This window comes from Myotis myotis, unplaced genomic scaffold (assembly GCF_014108235.1).
Source record: "Myotis myotis isolate mMyoMyo1 unplaced genomic scaffold, mMyoMyo1.p scaffold_m19_p_5, whole genome shotgun sequence".
Classification (NCBI taxonomy): Eukaryota; Metazoa; Chordata; class Mammalia; order Chiroptera; family Vespertilionidae; genus Myotis; species Myotis myotis.
Window position 1 is genome coordinate 46,449,362 of NW_023416357.1, and position 20,240 is coordinate 46,469,601.

Consider the following 20,240-nt stretch of genomic DNA (forward strand, 5'->3'; position numbering starts at 1 on the left):
AACCCTTTTTTAAGCAAAGCAATATTTGTGAACAAACTTTGAAAAAGGCAATGTGCCCCCAAAATGTTAAGTATAGAAAACATTGGTTGGTTATAATATGAAGATGCGACTTAGTAAACTGAAAACGGAATATTACCTTGTCAAAATAGCCTTAGTGACATTACAATGAAACTCTAAGGTCAACATAATTGTAAATGTGTCTCAAATGCTTTAGACATCAACAAATTTCTACTTAAAATAAAACATGAAAATCTCCCTGAGATCTTTGAGTACTAGAATAAGAAAGCTAAAGGCAACAAAATTGACAAAAGCAAAAAAACAAACAGAAGTATCTTCAGTTTCTAGATTTTTATATAGTTATCTCCACTATAAGTTATAGAGGGCTTTTCATCAAATACTTGCTTTCTCTTCATTTCATCATAGGGAGACTTTCTAACTGGTATTTTCTCTTCATATTTTCTCCCCATTATAAATCGCCCAACAATAGTTTGCTGCAGGAGTAACAGTCCTGTAATAACAAATCTAATATTCTCCTGATATTTAAATAGGGGAGCTCATTTTGGCAATTATTGTATGATAATTAAATCATAAAACAAAAATATTTTCTTTGTATCTGGAAATTATTAAAAATTGTGTCATTCATTTTAAAATGCCTTTATGCTGCATGCAAAATCTTCTATGTATGTTCTAGAAAAATTGTTGTTAAGTTTCTCTCTCTACCAACAACAAATCAAAACATTTTAATGTCTTTTACTATAGTAATAATTCAGAGACCATTTTCCAGAGAAAACCAGACAATCTTCAGATTCATGTGATTAGGGTTTCTCACTTTCTAAGAAGACTCTGAGAGTTAATATTTGAAATGATAGAATGTGTATGTGAAGAAACTGCCCCTCTGTAATCAATTTTCTTTCTTCCCTCCCTCCCTCCTTTATTTTTCTTTCTTTTCTTTTTCTTTCTTCCTCTCTCTCTCTCTCTCTCTCTCTCTCTCTCTCTCTCTCTCTCTCTCTCTCTCTCTCTCTCTCTCTCTCTCTCTCCTATCTATGTATCTATTTACCTACCTATCTTTATGTCATATATTCAAAAAGTTGAAAATTGGAACTAAGAAAGCAATCCACTCCAGACAAACACCATGACTTATGAAAAGGCTTACAATGTTTTATTTCCTTGGATTTATACATTTTAAATATGTTAGTGTCTTGTGGGCAATCCTGAATCCTGCATGTAGGCAGCACACGTTTAGGCTTTTGAAAATTTGCCAACATGGTAAGGTTTGCCTTCCTCTTGATTTTCAGTTTCCTAGTCTCATCTTCCTTCTCTGAATGGCATGAGGTTCCTCACGGTCTGCTGCTCACTCACAGAGCAATCCTCAGTCTTATCCTATCTAATAATAGATAAACATGGTAATTAACTGTAACTTTGGTACCCTTTCCATTGGCTAATCAGCAAGATATGCAAATTAACTGCCAACAAAGATGGCGGCCGGCAGTCAGGCAGCTGAAGCGAATAGGAGGCTTGCTTTCTCCAGTGACGGAGGAAGCCAAGGTTCCCTGCCTGCCGGTGCTGGTCTCTGAGCTGCAGTCTAAGAAACATTGTTGCAATTATAGAAGGTAAATAACCCCAGAAACCTGCTTTCAGCCCTCAGAGCTGGAGCTAGCAGGACCGCAACAGTGTTACAATTATAGAACCCAAACAAACCCAGATACCTGCTTTCAGCAGCCGAGGTCTCAGAGCTGGAACCGAGCCTCAGAGCTAAAGCCGGCTCTCAGTTCCAGTGACAGCCATAGAAGGTAAATAAATACCAGGATTAAAAAAAAGAAGAAGAAAAAAAGGAGAGGTTGGGAGCTTCAGTCACCCGCCAGCCTGAAAACGGCCCTCAGCCCCTCACCCAGACTGGCCAGGCACCCCAGTGGGGACCCCTACCCTGAAGGGGGTGTGCCTAGCTGCAAACAGCCATCATCCCCTCATCCAGGCTGGCCAGGCACCCAAGCGGGACCCCCACCCTGATCTGGGACACCATTCAGGGCAAACCAGCAGGCCACCACCCATGCACCAGGCCTCTAGCCTATATAGTAAAAGGGCAATATGCAAACTGACAGCAGAAGGACTGGGAATGACTGGTCACTATGACACACACTGACCACCAGGGGGCAGACGCTCAATGCAGGAGCTGGCCCCTGGTGGTCAGGGAGCTCTCACATGGGAGGAGTTCTGCTCAGCCACAAGCCAGGCTGATGGCTGCCAGTACAGCGGTGGTGGTGGGAGCCTCTCCTGCCTCCTCAGCAGCGCTAAGGATGTCCGACTGCAGCTTAGTTCTGCTCCCCGCTGGCAACTGGGAATCCCCCGAGGGCTCCCGGGCTGCCAGAGGGATGTCTGATTGCCATCTTGGGCCCAACCCCCTGGGCAGCGGGCCTAAGCCAGCAGGTGGTCATCCCCTGAGGGGTTCCAGACTGCGAGAGGGCACAGGTTGGGTTGAGGAACCCCCCCCCCCCCCGAGTGCACACATTTTTGTGCACCGGGCCTCTAGTTTATGTATAAAGAAAACCTGGAATTTTGATGAGTTAAAGAACTTGGCCAAGGTAGTCCCCAGCCTCCCACTGGTGAGTATATCCATCTCTGACTCTTTTAATGCAGACCTTTTAAACAATATTTTTGCATTTAAATTCTGGGTCTGTTGTCCCCCTTTTTCACCACTAATACTAAGGGAGTTGATTCTGAAATCCAATTTTGCTTTTCTCATTTCAATATTCAGACATCAAATTTACTTACATAAATACATTTTATGTAAAAATATTGTTTGGATGCTCAAAAAAAGTGAATATCCACCATAAAGGTAAATTTTACTTATTACTCTTAACATTTATATCTATTAGTTTTTTTAAAGATTGACTTTATAATTTTAACAGTGAAATTTGGAATAGATAACCTCTGAAAGATACTTCTTTTACTATGTTAGGTAAATTACCACATGGCTATGGAAGAGAAATATTCTCCCAGTATCTTATGTATGACATTCTTTTTTCTTTTTATGAGACTCTTCATAATATGAAACTTTATATATATATATAATAAATAGTGGACAGTTTTAATAATTTTTCCTCCCATTTTAGAAGTTAAATTCCACACGATTTTGCTGATCATTCCTTTCTCAATTATCTTTGATCTCATTTTAGTTATCTTGTTTATATCTCTTATGGATGGCCCAATTATCTCTGCCAGAGTTTTAGCTGATGAACCATAGATTAATTTTCTAAAGCTTAAATTATAGATACATAACAATCAAAAAATAATAATTTTTAAAAGTGATTTCTAGAATACAGGATTATTAACAGTGACTAGGTGTTGGGACCTCAATATAAAGGCTAAGAATTCACTGTCATGGTCATACTAAAATTTAATGTGAGAAATCTATATTTCTGTGAGAAATAAATTAAACACTGGATGAAGGCTATAGAACAATTTTAGAAACATCTCCACCACAAGACATGCTGCAAGTAATTCCCCTTTATCCTATTCCAACAGTATTTTATGGCAAAATAGCATTGCCTTTTAATCTACTTCAGGATGCTATAAGTCACACTTTACATAATAAAAAAGCAAAAAAAATTATACAATATTAGAAAAAGTATAGAAAAACAGGAAAGCTTGTACATTCTTGGTGGGAGTATAAGTAACACAATCTTTCATGAAGAACAATTTAGTGATATGAAACAAAATGACCAATGCACATTTTCCTAAGCTCAGCCTTTCATTTTAGAAATGTAGTCTACAAGTATAACCACATAAGCAAATTGATGTGGATGCAAAGTTGTTTCCCACAGGGTTATATATAATAGGACACAATTTCAAATAGGTTAAAATGTCTATCAATAGGGGGTCTAAGTTATTTCATTAAGGAAAAGTCCAGAAAATAAAATATTATACAATTATTAAAAGAACAAGAATCAGAAAGGAAGAAGGGAAAGGAGAGGGAGGAGATGAGAGAAAGAGAGAGAATGAGAGAGTGAGAGATATGTTGGCATAAGATTTTAAGAATTGCTGCTTGTCAAGTTTTGGTGTGGAATCAAGTAATTGATTCCACAATTATCTGGAAATAATGTGGAAAGAGCACTAAGACTTTAGCAACAAAACAGTGTGTATTTCATACTTCTTTTCATACTACTGTACAGGGCAAACAATGCATTGATAATGATGTTATCTATAATAGCAAAAGTAATGATAAAGTATCTAGAAATTAACCTAATAAATAATTCTTATGGTCTTATGAGAACATTTTTAACTAAAAGACAAAACAGAAGACAGCATAATGAATAAGACAGCATAATAAGTTGGTTCCCTCAATTTTATTTGTAAATTCTGTGCAGTTTTTATCAACATCAAGAGGATATACTATTCTGTCATGATAAATTTATTCTGAAATATATTGTTTTTATTTTAAATTATACATTGAAAAATAAACCTTCACTAATAAATAGCTAAAGGAATAATGGAAAGGTACAATGGAAGGAATTTTGCCATATATTAAAACTATGAGACGATTTAGATGTAAAATGTGGTACTAGCATAAACAGATAAATATCCATGTGGAATTGGAAGGGAGATCCAGAAAGAGGCTATATATTAATATATATCCATACTTGAGGCAGCATTATATTTCAATGAGGAGAGGGTAGATTATTTAGTAAATGGTGTTAGGAAAACTGATTGTCTACACTGAGAGAAATTAATGTGGATTGGAATGTATTAAAAGCCAAATGTGAAAAGTAACACTATCCATTTAATAGAAAAAAAAGTAGAAGCATATTTTTGTGACCTCAGAGTTGAAGAAGCTGTTATTCTAAGAAGATGAGAAAAGCACAAAGTGTAAAGGGAATTGGCTCATAAAAATTTAAAGATTTATTTTTAACCAAGTACATCACAGGTAAAATTAATAGAAAGGTGACAGTGTGGGAGAAGATAAGTGTACCATCAAAAACTGACAGTTTTATTTAATACACTAGTTCTCAAAACTTTAGGTCTCATGATTCCTTTAATAAAAATTTTTAAAGGCCCCAAAGAGTAAATACACTCACAGCAGGCATGTAATATACATATACATATACATATACATATACATATACATATACATATACATATACATATACATATATATACATATACATATACATCTATTTAATATGTACATAATTAGAAATTAATACTGAAATATTTTAGAAATATTTATTATTTAATGAAAAATAACAATAACAAACCAGTTACACTTTAACATAAATACCCTATTTTTATAAAATACTAATTCTTTTGTTTAATACCAAAAATTTACCAAGGAGAGGTTGTTTTACAATGTTGATAATCTCTTTTTCTGGCTTAAGAGACGACAAGTAGGTCCTCATATTTGCTTCTGCATTCAATCTACTGTGAAATATTTTTTGGCTGAAGTATATTAAAAAAAAACACAGCTTCACAGAGTTGGAAAAAGAAGGAGTATTTTAACAACTTATTCAGATAAGTTTGAATACCCTTGACAAGTAATAGTTTCTTAAAATTTAAATGCAGTGTGGAATCTGAAAAGTTAACAGTGAACTTTTCATATTCATTAAGTTTAAATCCAATGATTTATCTTGCACTTTGTATAGATCTTTTACCAATGCATGGTTTTGTAACATTATTCATTGGGCATTTGAGAAACATAAGCTCACTGAGCTATGCAGATTCTCTAAATGATGACAGATTTTATTATATAATATCAAAAAGTCACATTCATTAATATCACCACCAATGTCATCAGAACAAAATCTTTAAGTATTGCAACTATAGAGCTCACATTGGAGGTTACATTTTTCCAAAATTCTAACTTTCACTTGACATTTCTAATGTTATCACTAGCAACAATTACTACCATCAATTTTCCTTAATATGACAGGATTGCTTTATTCATTTTCAAGAAAATACCTGCCATATGTCCAGGTATGAATAGTCAGTTTGTTGCTGTTCTTTGAACTAAACATGATATTCAAAAAGGGAGAGTATAGGTCAGCTCTTAACGCACACAATCTCCCAAGTGCTCTCCCTTGAAATAATCATCATACTTAGTACTCAGCAGAAGTGCTTTATGTGTAATTTCCATTTTATCTCGCTGAATATTAAATATACAGCAAGAGTTGGCATTTAAGAAACACAATAATCATTAGTGCTTCATCAAAGACATTCTTAAATAAGCTAGATTTTTTTTTTTGTACTATAACATGCGTGTGATGGTAATTAATACAATGACTACTAGTACAGTTTTGTGCTACAGTCTTGATTTGTGCTAAGACACCCACCGTTTTACTAACCTTTGTTTTATGGCATTGGTGCAAATGCTAACATAATAACACTGGCAAAGAAACTCTTAGAATTCTTATGAAAACAGGGTTGAACTGTGAACCTCCTGAATGAGTCTTTGGGCCTCCCTGCCTCCACAACAAATATGTGAACTGCACATTCTGTTGACAACTACTGGTCTGAAATATACAGGGGAAATGGTTACACACACACACACACACACACACACACACACACACACACACTAAAGAGATACAGAAACCAATAGAAAACAGAGGAAAAGATATTAAAAAGCAATTCAAAAAAAGGAAAGATCAATATGTAAACATTCACTAATTATTAAATACATGTAAATTAAATAAGAAGACAGCTATTTTCAGTCAAAATGGTAAAACAAAAAAATATAAGATAATATCAAGTATTGGTGAAGTATTCCTCTGTTGATGGGAGGGGTATAAACTGGCATACTCACTTCAATTTGTTAGTCCTTAATAAAATGAAGAAAGTTATTCCTGGATATTTTTTTAAAAGAAACTTGCATAATTCCTCAATGAAGAATGCACGTACATACTTTTAATTTTTTAAATTTATTGGTTTTAGAGAGAGAGAGAGCAGAGGGAGAGAGAGAGAGAGAAACATCAATTAGTTGCTCCACTTATTTATGCATTCATTGGTTGCTTCTTGTATGGGCCCTGACCAGAGCTTGAACCTGCAACCTTGGAGTATCTGGACGATGCTCTAACCAAGTGGGCACCTGGCTAGAGCCATACACATATTTAGTGCAGAATGTTTATGTTAGTAAAAAAGAGCAGCTTAAGTGAATATCCATAGAAGAATAGAGATTTTAAAATATGAAATGTATATGTGTGTGCATGCATGGGTATACCCTTGAATAATAGATGTAGCATACTTTCTAAGAGTCAGAAGTGATTAATTGAATTTATACATAACTATCTAAACATAAGAATGTGTGAAAAAAGAACGGAATGAAATACACACAATACCATTTATGTAAATTTAAAACAACCCATGTACAACATAACATCGTGTACTTTCCATTTGTCTACATCAACTTGTCTAAATCACCCTGTTGAAGGTGAAATAAAGGTTACAACTCTAGTAATTTGGGTGTCTTTATAAGGGAAGAAAAATGGGAAAGAAGGTAGGGAATGAGTAACAATACCATGAAATAAGGAGATTCATCCTCAAATCAGTGCTGGCAAATAATATCCTATGTGGGGGAAGAGATCATTGATTCCTTCCATTTATTCCTCTAATTTCCAGGAAAATTATTTTAAGTATGGCCATCTAATCTATTGGTGTTACAGGATAGGAGAGGGGTTCGTCTGCCCTGGTTGCTTGTGGGGTATGGGGTTATTGAGGTAACGTTGGAATAAGAATTTCAGGAGGCCCCCAAGGGAGGATGAGGTATAGTAGAAAGCTTTATTTTCATGGGATTATATCCCTGCGTTTCCAAAATCCCATTTCCTTGAGTCCAGCCATAGAAGCAGTGTAGCTGGGGCTTCATTAGAGCCGGTGTCCAGGTTTCCTTGCATGTTGAAACCTGGTCCAATCCAGTATCCGGCTGGTTTAGCTTGTGTTTCCCCACTGCAGTACATTAGTCCATTATGTGGGGGGTTCACAGGGCCGTGGGCCAGAGTGGTGAATGCAAAGAAGTGGGAGCAAAAGAACCCACAAGCCAAGATTAAAGCACAACAAGAGCAACAAGAGCGAGAGTTCTTTTGTTCAGGGGATTAGGTATTCCCTAAATTTTGACACTTGCAGTAGCCACGCCCATTTTGGCCAACCATCTTTGTCCCCAGGTTTGATTGACAGGCAAGTACCTCCCCTAATCCCCCCAACTTTACTGGGTATGCATCTATCTTCCTTTTGTTGGATTCCTTCCCACTTTGCTCCTTTTATATTATTAATAACTAGTAATTACAATGACATCAATAGTACTGCTATATATAAAAGTATTTTCTGAGCTTCATTCCCTGGTATAAAATACAGTGCAAAGCATTTAAAACATACATATATACATACTTAAAATTATTTATGGTTGTAATTTAAACAAAAGATAGCATTAAACAAGCAATTAGCTTTAAGAGTAGCTCAATGAATATCTAATTATTTTTCTCTACCTCAAGCTTGTTAGGGAAGTCATGATATGCTTAAGTAAAGCATTCAAGGTTGGGTTTGACAGGTAGCTGGTGTCAGTATATATAAAAAAAACCCAAAAACAAACACCTCCAATCATAAAATGCAAACACACACAGGATGGAAAAAGGAAATACTTTCTTATATTTAAATAAAAGCAATCATTCAGTTTTTTTTTTAATTTGTAATATGTGGGAAGTGAAAGAGGACGATTTAGTTTTTTAAGAAACTCTGGGAAACATTTGGCAATTGAAGACTGTGAAAATATAAAGTGGGGAATATTGAAATTTTAAGAGTTCATTTGAGCAAAAATCAATTTGAATGAGGCAGCACCAAATCAAAAGTAGTTAGGAATGTCCCAACAGCAGGAGCTAGGGCAGAGACTTTGATAGAGAAGAGGTGGAATCGCCAGGGCATGACTTGAGTGGCTATAGCTTAAGTTGGCTGCATTATTTCGAAAAGCCTAGTTGGCTGTCTGTGATTGTCCTTAGGTTTTGATTTCTTAACCTTGAGACAAAACAGGCTTAGTTTTTGGTTTGCTTACGTAGGTTGCTAAGGCACTGAAGCCAACACAGTCTGATGGTTTCCTAGTTTAATTAATTTAACAAGATCAACTAGTAAGAAAAATAGATGCCTGATTCATAATTTATTTATTCTTAGGAAAATCATGTTAAAATCTATCCGTGGTTATTTCTTTCATAATTATTGAGACACACACACAAACAATAGTTTGTGAGTTGCTATATAAAAATACAGATTTGAAGATTGCATTAAAGTAGTACATAAATATGCAGTACTTAAATAATGATAATCTATAGCAATCATATTGCCTACCAATGTTTCCATAATTTGCATAAAACACAGGCAATTTGTTTAAATTGACTACTAAGTATTAGTGAATGGAGACTTTTGATGTACTCATTTTTCTCTTTTAATAAGTAGGGTTATGAATCTATAATAATAAAAGTGTAATATACTAATTAGACCAGACAGCTGAACGACCTTCTGGACGTCATTCCGGACATCCTTTCAGATGAAGCCACAGTGGCGGGGGAAGAGGTGATTAGGGGCAATCAGGCAGGCAGGCCAGTGGTTAGGAGCCAGTGGTCCCAGATTGCAAGAGGGATGTCCAACTGGCATTTGGACTTCCCCCAAAGGGTCCGGGATTGAGAGAGGGTGCAGGCCTGGCTGAGGGACCTTCCCACCCCCCCTTACCCTATGCATGAATTTTGTGCAACAAGCCTCTAGTCTAATCTAATAAAAGACAAGCATGCAAATTGACCATACCTTCACTACACCTTAAGCCACGCCCACCAGCCGATCAGAGCGACTGTATGCAAATTAACCCAACCAAGATGGCGGCCGGCAGCCACGGAGCTGAAGCGAGCGGAGGCTTAGTTGCTCCAGTGATGGAGGAAGCCAAGCTTCCTGGCCAGCTCTGAGCTCTACTGAAGACAGCAAAGTTTCGATTATAGAAGATAAATAAACCCCAGATACCTGCATTCAGCCGGCTGTGGCCACGGAGCTGGAGCGAGCAAGAGCCGGCTCTGAGCTCCACTGAAGGCAACAAAGTTTCAATTATAGTAGGTAAATAAATCCCAGAATAAAAAAAGAAAAAGAAAAAAAGGAGAGGCTAGGAGCTTCTGTCGCCTGGGGGCTTGGCCAGCCTGAAAACAGCCCTCAGCCCCTCACCCAGACTGGCCAGGCACCCCAGTGGGGACCCCCCCACCCTAAATGGGGTATGGCCAGCCTGAACACAGCCATTAACCCCTCACCCAGGCTGGCCAAACCTCCATGGGGTGAGGGTCCCCACTCAGGGGGGGTGGGGGCTTGACCAGCCTGCAAACAGCCATCAGCCCCTCACCCAGGCTGGCCAGGCACCCCAGTGAGGACCCCCACCCTGAAGGGGGTGTGACCAGCTGCAAACAACCATCATCCCCTCACCCAGGCTGGCCAGGCACCCCAGTGGGGACCCCCACACTGAAGGGGGTGTGACCAGCCTGCAAACACTCATCAGCCCCTCCCCAGGCTGGCCAGGCACCCCAGTGGGACCCCCACCCTGATCCGGGACACCCTTCAGGGCAAAGCAGCCGGCCCCCACCTGTGCACCAGGCTTCTATCCTATATAATAAAAGGGTAATATGCAAATTGACCCTAACAGCAGAAAGACCGGGAATGACTGATCACTATGACACACACTGACCATCAGGGGGTAGATTCTCAATGCAGGAGCTGCCCCCAGGTGGTCAGTGAGCTCCCACATGAGTTCTGCTCAGCCACAAGCCAGGCTGACGGCTGCCAGTACAGCAGTCATGGTAGGAGCCTTTCCTGCCTCCTCAGCAGCGCTAAGGATGTCCAACTGCAGTTTAGGCCTGCTCCCCACTGTCAAGTGGACATCCCCCAAGGGCTCCTGGGCTGCCAGAGGGATGTCTGACTGCTAGCTTAGGCCCAATCCCCAAAGTAGTGGGCCTAAACCAGCAGGTGGTCATCCCCCAAGGGATCCAAGACTGAGAGAGGGCACAGGCCAGGCTGAGGGACCCCCCCACGCCCCTGAGTGCACAAATTTTTGTGCACTGGGCCTCTAGTATTTATATAAAAAAATAAAAGTATTAGATAAAAGATTAAATAATAAAGAACATGCTAGACAATATGAAACAGATATATATATATATATATATATCACTGGAATTGCTAAAAATATATGTTGAAGAATTTGCTGTTCTTGTATATTAGATATGTTCCCACATTCATGCTTAAACTAAAAAAAGCACATTTCTTAAAGAAAGAACAACCAAGCTACAACCACCTTTCAGTTTCAGTAAATGAATATTTCACTTGAACACCAGGACTGTCCTTCTAGAGAATGCCACCAGTATCTTTAATACAATTATTATAAAGAAAATGTGTAATCAGAGAAAATTAAAGTACCTAAAAATTGTAAGGTGTAATTTTTCTTGATACTTTTATCTTAACAGAAATTTATTTTATATCCTAACATTCTACCTCTGGTGATGATGCCCCACACAAAGGGTCTGAAAGTATATGTGTACAGATATTTGAAATTTCCAGATAATAATTTTACACTGACAGTATTTAAATAAATCTTTAAATTTGTGAATGAGATTTTTCTATCCACAGTATTGTTCTTAATCAACCTCATTTTAATGATTTTACATGTCACCGTGAAGACAGTCCCCTATAAGGGTTTTGGTAGGCGCTGGCAGTACAAATAAGCCTCAGGCTAAACAAGTAGGTAAGCATCTGTTTCATGTGATACAAGAAGTTACTTGAGCTTCCCAGGCAGTTCTAAATAGTTGGATTGTAAAGATGTCACTTAGGAGTTAAAAAACAAAAAAAAAACCAACAAAACAAAACACCAATAGGAACATTATCGCCAAAAGCTTCTACTTAAAAATGACAGGTAACAGGAACTCCCCAGTTCTGTCACATTATCTAATTAATACCAAATATTTTAGCAAATGCATCTTTTAAAATTTCCTGTGGGGTTGTGGGTAGTGGGAAGGTGTCTAAGGAAGAAGGTCTAAGGAAGGTGTCTAAGGCTTCGGAATTAAAGAAGCAACTCAGACCAACTGCACAGCTCATAGTGTTGATATGACTGGTTCTAGTTGCTGTAATAGTATTTCTCTTAAGCAACCTTCATATCACCAACAACCTCATCAGTGAACATTCTTCATTCTCACTGTTAAACACACTTGCTCTGCCCACCTGGCATGGCTCAATGGTTGAGTGTTGACCTATGAACCAGGAGGTCACAGTTGGATTCTGGGTCAGGGCACATGCCCAGGTTGTGGGCTCAATCCCTAGTAGGAAGCGTGCAGAAGGCAGCCAATCAATGATCCTCTCTCATCATTGATGTTTCTATCTCTCCCTCTTCCTTCCTCTGAAATCAATAAAAAATATATATTTAAAAATCAAAACAGAAAAATGTACTTGTTGCTCTCCACGCCCTGGCACTTGGGGCTCTTCTCTGTGAGACCCACTGTCCTTGTTTTTGCCAAATGAACTGCGCACTCACCGTGAGTCAGTGGTGCTTGTTCCCCAACCTGTTTTTCTCAAGTTGTGTTTGTTGTTTTAATCATGTAATCTAATTAAACATGATTTCTGAAATGTGACTGGGAAAGGAGAGGTTTTTGCTACAAAAACAAAACCAAAAAAAAAAGCTTGAAAAACCTCAAAAAGGCACATTATAGAAGACAATCAATATTGGGGAAAATAATTAATCTCTAGATTCTATGCTTGAATAAGTTCACCAGCATGTGTAAGCAAAGAAATAAAAACTGAAGTATCAATAACACTTTATGGGTGTGGTTCATTCAAGAACCTTGACACAGAATTTAAATGCTTTTTTTTTCTTTTAATCAGTTTTTCTTAACTAGTTCTGAAGCTCCAGACAAGAGGGTTTCTAAATTGCCCTCCACTCATCTGAACGCTGATCAGCTTGTGCCATGTGTTCAGTTAACTGCCTGCTTTGGGAAAAGATGGAAAAATAGCACATGTGAGTAAACAAAATCTTTAATCACTTTATGACTCCTTGCACCTGGTAAAACTTCCATTCAAAGTGAAACGCCTCATTCACTAAACAGCAGTAACAGAAGCAGTACACCATCGTGGGTATAATCTGTTGTTTGTTCCAAGGGTCCTGGCCTGGAGTAATAGTTTCCTCTGAATTTCCTCCTGTGTCTGAGGGCTTTCACTGTATTGTACTCATCTGCCCTTTACTGGTACTTGCAGTGATTCGAGTTTCTTCACGTTTCAATATTCACAGCTTCACATTCAGAAATAAACTAAATTGTGGGTATTCTGTTTAAAGACTTCAACCTGTATAATTAGTGGAAAAGTATATATATTAAGGCAGTCTAAAACCTTCATAGATAAGCTGTTATAGTCTAAGATATAGATTTTAATCCATATTTTCTGAATTTTATATTTTTCTTGTGCTTTTTCTTGGTTACTTTGTACAGCTAGGGCAAGAATTAAAGGAGTCCTTGATTGTAAGAAACCTGGCAATTTGAATACATCCAGTAAAAAGATGGAAATAAGAAGGAAGGGAAGAGGGAGGAAGGGAAGGAGAATAGGAGGGAGAGAACAAAGACAAAGACAGAGAAACCATGAACAGATAGAGTCTAGACTAGGGGTCCTCAAACTATGGCCCACAGGCCACATGCAAATACAAATATTGTATTTGTTCCTGTTTTGTTTTTTACTTCAAAATAAGATATGTGCAGTGTGCATAGGAATTTGTTCATAGTTTTTTTTTAAAACTATAGTCTGGCCCTCCAACGGTCTGAGGGACAGTGAACTGGCCCCCTGTTTAAAAAGTTTGAGGACCCCTGGTTTAGATGATACAAAACAAAAGGAATAAAAAGAGAAAATGATGTCAGTACATGAAATGTTAACCGCAATTAAAATACATTAGAAATAATAAAAATAAGGCATCTTTATTAACCTATATTTCTCAAAGAAGCCTGATGTGCTACCTAAAAGCACAGAAATCCTTGATTCACAAGCACAGGTGTGCTATGAAGGGTAGAGGCTGTGGGCAAGGGATCCAGACTTGCCTAAAATCCCACAGGTGGCCAACATTGACAGGCAATAGCTCTTATGAGGATGTGAGTGAAGTGGGCAATAGAAAGGCACATATCAAAAGAATCATCACAAACCTGTTCTACAGAAAGGAAGAAAGCAAATAATAATAATAATGATAATAATAATAATGATAATAATAATAAAGAGGAAAGAAGAAACAAAGAAAGAGAATAGATGAATAAGTAGTGTTCAAAAATGTTGTTTTATCAATTAAAAAATTTTAAAGACAGATGTCAGGAGAGGTGCATGCCTCCTAGTAGCTGGCCCAGGAAAGTGGAGGAGAAATTTCACCCTAGGGTGCACCCGAGTGCTCTGCTCTGCTCCAGTCATCTCCCTGATTGAACTTCAAAGTGTAACTGAGAACAGTGCTGAGTGCACTAGAACCATAAAATTGGGAAATGCAATCATTTTAACTGAGTTTCCCTGATGCTTGTATTTCTATCCGGGACAGTGAAGGGTTACCTGGAGGAGGCGAATGCATTTTGCCCCTGTGGTATCTAATTTTTCTGTATTATTTGTAGTGTGCAAATAACAACAGAACAGTTTCCACATTTTGCTATGAGAACACTTTATACCCGTGGTCGGCAAACCTCGGCTCGTGAGCCACATGTGGCTCTTTGGCCCCTTCAGTGTGGCTCTTCCACAAAATACCACGTGCGGGTGCGCATGTACAGTGCGATTGAAACTTCGTGGCCCATACGCAGAAGTTGGTATTTTGTGGAAGAGTTGGTATTTTGTGGAAGAGCCACACTCAAGGGGCCAACGAGTCGCATGTGATTTGCCGAGCCACAGTTTGCCGACCACTGCTTTATACCTTTACATGTATGAGGATATTATTGGTAGTGGCAACCAGTGTCCTAAGATTTTAAATGCTGACATGGGTTCAATTAAACATAAAGGCAAAAACAAATAACACATGATAAAAACTTAAAGGTACTTCTGGGGAGAATTGTGTGACAGTCTTCGTTTTTATGGACTGAAGAAAAAAGGAGTATGCAAAGCAAACATATGCTCTAGCGCTAACGGTGGCATGTTTTCTAGGGTATTATTTCCCAGCATTGTGGGATATGAAAGAATTAATCAAAAAGAGAAATAAGAGGGCTAAATAGAAGGAGTTCAAACCTCTGGGACACAGATGCAATAGCTATTACCCAGTAATAACTTAGCTTTTTATGTTCTTTGTGTACTTTTGGCTTTATTTTAATCTAAGTACAATCTTACATCTGTGTTTCAAAAGTAAAATTAAATAAATATATTGTAGAAATGAAATTGTACTGTCAAATTGGAATATATCAGCATATGCTCTGAAAAGTAACAAAACAAATCTACGTTTCATGGCTTTTTTTGAGAACTTTACTTCATGATTCACAAATTTTGCATAAATAAATAAACTAAATAGTACTTGGTTATTTGTCCTCATTATTAAATTGTTACTCTACACCTAAAGGTAGCTGCTAGGAATGTTATTAACTGGGCTAACCAGATTATCTAAACTAAGTTTCTTAATATGACTCCAAAATTGGGTATACACTGAAGAAAATTCCAAGGTTTCTTAAAATGTTACCTGATACAAAATATTCATTGCAATCTACACTGAAGTCTCTCTAGAAAAGCAAGTATAATCCTTCCATCTTATATGTTTTCATAGTAAGGATCAATTTATAATTTGCATTGTATTTTATGGAAATTATGGGTACTACACTTAAATATCTAATTATATTGAATAAAATATGGACGGTACAATTTCCTAGGCTGGCTTAATGTTTTGGATCCCTTTCAAGCAAATAAGTCCTGAAAATTGAAGTAAGAGTTTTTTTCACAACAAACTAACATTTGGGACTAGACTTGTTGCATTTGAGACCATAGAAACAATGAGAGGCAAGAGTCCAAAATTGGGAGTCCTGCAGTGCATTTCTAGGGCGAGCTGACAGGTCCCTCCTTTCCAGGTGCTGCTCAGCCATAGGACCACTAAGGCTCAGAAGTGTCTGCCTCCACCAACGCAGAGTACTAAGAATGACAGCGGTGCTCTGGGTTTTTTGCATTTTTTTATTTATTTGTTTGTTTGTTGTTTTTTTCAGGGAAGGAGTAGGTCCCTGTATTTAGAAGCAAGATGTTTGTTTTCTGAAAACCAGGCTGGAAACCTGGGGCTGCCACTGAACTTCCTAACATGGCCTTGGGCAAGTTCCTTAGCCTTTGTAAACCAAAATTTATTCTTTCCCACAATGGTAATGAGATGCTCTCAGGTGGTCTAAGTGTTAAAGGTGATGTTGCCTACCATCCTTAAACATTCAGTGCCTGTTTGCTCTCATTGCCATTCTTTCCAAGGAAGAGGAAAGTTTTAGTTTTCATTTATAAATGTAGAAAAATAAAAAAAAGAACAAAATTATCCTTTAATTCACATTTCTTTTTTTTTATTTATTCCTCACCCAAGTATATGTTTTTATTGATTTTTAGGAGAGAAGAAGAGGGAGGGAGAGAAGAAAGGAGGGAGGGAGGGAGGGAAGGAGAGAGAGAGAGAGAGAGAGAGAGAGAGAGAGAGAGAGAGAGAGAGAGAGAGAGAAACATCCATGTGAGAGAGAAACATCATTCGTTACCTCCCATATGTGCCCTGACTGGGGATGGAACCTTCGGCCTCAGTCCATGCCCTTGTTACTATTGTAACTAGCTAGTTAACATTCATCATAGAAAGAAAGCAAAGGGGAGGCCAGACATTATAAGCGTGGTCACCTGGGCAGTTTTACCAGGAAGCTGCAACTTCATGTTCCATGAAGAACTACCAGTACATTCCCTGCGTATCACTAGAAAAAGGGATCTGACCTAACTGGTTTGGCTCAATGGATAGAGCGTCGGCCTGCGGACTGAAGGGTCCCAGGTTCAATTCCCGTCAAGGGCATGTACCTTGGTTGCAGGCACATCCCCAGTGGGGAGTGTGCAGGAGGCAGCTGATCGATGTGTCTCTATCATAGATGTTTCTAACTCTCTATCCCGCTCCCCTCCTCTCTGTAAAAAATCAATAAAATATATTTAAAAAAAGAAAAAAGGATCAAACAAAAGGGAAAGTGGGCGCATGTGCAGTGAAGTCGGGGTGATGAGGGAAGGTGCTTGCCTGTCAATCTAGCCTGAGGAAGAAAGATCATTGGCTAGAGCAGTGGTTCTCAACCTTGGCTGCACATTAGAATCACCTGGGAATCTTTTTAAAATCCTGATTTCTGGGCCTCATCCTCTGGAAATTCTGTTTCTTTTATGGGGTGGGGCCACAACATTAAAAACAAAGAAACAATTTCCGGAGGATGAGGCCCAGAAATCAGGATTTTGAAAAGATTCCCAGGTGATTCTAATGTGCAGCCAAGGTTGAGAACCACTGGGCTAGAGGAAGTGGAGCCACTGCAAGTGCAGGAAATCTTGAAGGATTCCTTGGTTAAGCTCCTAGTTAAAATCCCCAAACAAAGAATTCTCACTATCTTGTTCTTGCTTCCCTCCTGCTTCCTTGCACTTGCTTGTTCTGTGACCTGCACTAGTCCATCATGTGGCCTAGAAGCCACCACGCAAACTCTACATTCAATGGACTACAGCGGGGAACACAAGCTAAGCTAGACATGCTGGATTGGAATGGACTTTAATATGGAGCAAAGCCTTTGGGCAGTAGCTTTGATTCCCCCCCTGCTGAAGACAAAATGGGACTTTTCCATGGCAGAACGGAGGGAGATGGAACCTTGGAAGGGGATTCCCTTAATATTCCATCATCAATAAAGCTTCCCACAACACATCCTCCTCCTGTGGGGCCCTCAAGAATCCCACCTCCACCAGTAACAGGTGGGGACATGGAGGACACCCCCACCTTTAACCACCTGACTGGAACTGAACCCACAACCTTTTGGTGTAAGGGACAAGGCTTCAACCACCGGAGCCACTCCGCCAGGGCTAGACTATTACTTAAATTTTACTTTTCAAATTGCTTTTATGCACGTGATAGATTATTTCATTTGCTCTCTGTGTTAGCCCTAAGGGATAAATTGGAGAATTCTGGCTTTCTGAATGGGCCAACATCGGAAGATGATGGGGACATTTTGGTTCTCTCTGCTCCCTTAGAAGTAAGAAGAAGAATACACAGAAGACCAAAACCAACCATAGAAAAACTTCTCCCCACATGCCCCTCTTGTCCAACTATTTCTTAAACAAGTAGAAAAATAACATTTTTCATGTTTTCAAAGAAACATAATTTCATCATACTAAACAATTTTGAATAGCAAAATTAAAATTATTTACAATTTATAAGGAAGAAAATAGAATATATAATTTTGCTGACCAGATGTTAACCATTAGGAATAAGACTATGTCTGAGGTAAAAACATGCTTAGCTAATAATCATCTTGCTATGGGAATAGGAGGAAGGGATGTTGGGAGATAGTTAAAAGTCTTGGCTAAAACACTCAATAAATATTTGTTGAATGAGTAAAAATGTAAAATTTATTAATCACTAGCTGTGACTAAACACCTATCATATAATCTTCACAACAATCCTAAGAAGCCACTCTCTTTTTTTTGCCACTTTATATCTAAAGAAGTTATATCTTAGAGCAGTGATTTTTCAACCATTTTCATCTCGTGGCAGACATAAACTACTTACTAAAATTCTGCAGCACACCAAAAACTATCTTTTCCTGATCTGAAAAAAATAGTATAAATTTGATTGATTTACAAAAATTAATAATAGTAATTACCTACACTTTTTGCTCTAAAGTGACTTTTAAAAAAATAATCAGGTGCCTGTACTTGTATATAAGGTTTTCTGGTACCAATAATTAACCAATCAGACACAAACTCATTATGCAACATGACCAATAATATGCAATTCTATTAGATGACCTATGTATTTATGGATCAAGAAAGGGCATTCACACTGGATGGCTATTGTTGTTGGCTGTTGTCATTATTTTATTTGACAATCTCAGGGAAAAGAGGTCAGTGTCCCTGAGTAACAGTCGGGCATTGCATGTTTTAAAAATTCTTGTGGCACAGCAGTGTGTCTCCTGCAGCACACCAGTTGAAAATCGCTGTCTTAGAGTGGTTCAGGACTGCCATTCAAAGAGACAGTGGCAGGTTGAACCCAGAACTACTGATCTTAATCACCATATTGCTTCACTGCAGAACATAACAGCTTATGCAAATGTGTTTTACTTGTATTAAATATATAGGTAATGTGGTTTATTTATTTTCATGTTATTCATTTAATAAATATTGAGGAAATAAAGAATGTTCTACATCCTCTGGGGATACCAAAAGAATTATGAAGCATATCTGTTCATATTTATTACCTGTTTAGTCTTTGTGGTTGGTGAGAATACAAAGTAAGCCAAGAGACAGTAGCCCTACCGTATACAGCTTTCCTAATAAAATAATCTCCTATATAGTCCTTAATGATAACCCATAAGAAAAGCCACACCAGAAAATAAAAAGCAGCTATAAAAGTATGGGGTGAAGTCAGGAAAGGTTTCCTTGAGAATGTGGCTTCTAGAAGAGCAATTGGCACATTGAAATGCTCAACATATATATATATATATATATATATATATATATATATATATATATATATTTAAAAGGGTTAATGAATATATTAACTTGGATAAAGTTGGATGTCATTTTGAAAGATGCTTTTTTGTTGTTTGTTTGTTTCTAAGCCTGAAGAAGCAGAAGGGAGCAGAAGGTCCAACTAGAACTCACAGCATAAATGCTGTGCTCTTCCCACAGCACACGGTTATGGGCTCAAAGTTCATTGAATTAAATCAAACAGCTTTCCCCCCACTCACATGTCCACACAATAAAGTAGAAGTTTTCCACATAAAATCATTTAAAATGTTTTCTTTACTTAAAAAAAGCTTGACGTGGGCACAGAAAACATGTCTATTGCCCAAGTAGCTCTCTGCAAATAGTAACCGCTCAATAAATACTAGTTCATCTATGGCAGATTTGAAACTAAGAAAAACATTCTAAAAAATATTAGATAATGTACTCTTCTTTCAACGTTTATGTACACTTTCCATCTCTTGTTTAATGCGCCTAAGAAAAGAAGAGCTAAGATCCACTGGCAATATTAAAATGTCTTATTTGCTTTTTGTTTCTCAAGATAATCATATTTAAGTTTAAGAGCT

General features: G+C 37.9%; 1 protein-coding gene across 2 annotated transcripts in view; it reads right to left on the minus strand.

The window, feature by feature from the left end:
- Window positions 1-20,240, minus strand: part of EDIL3 (EGF like repeats and discoidin domains 3) — a 409,273-nt gene that overhangs the window by 101,597 nt on the left and 287,436 nt on the right. The window lies entirely within an intron of this gene.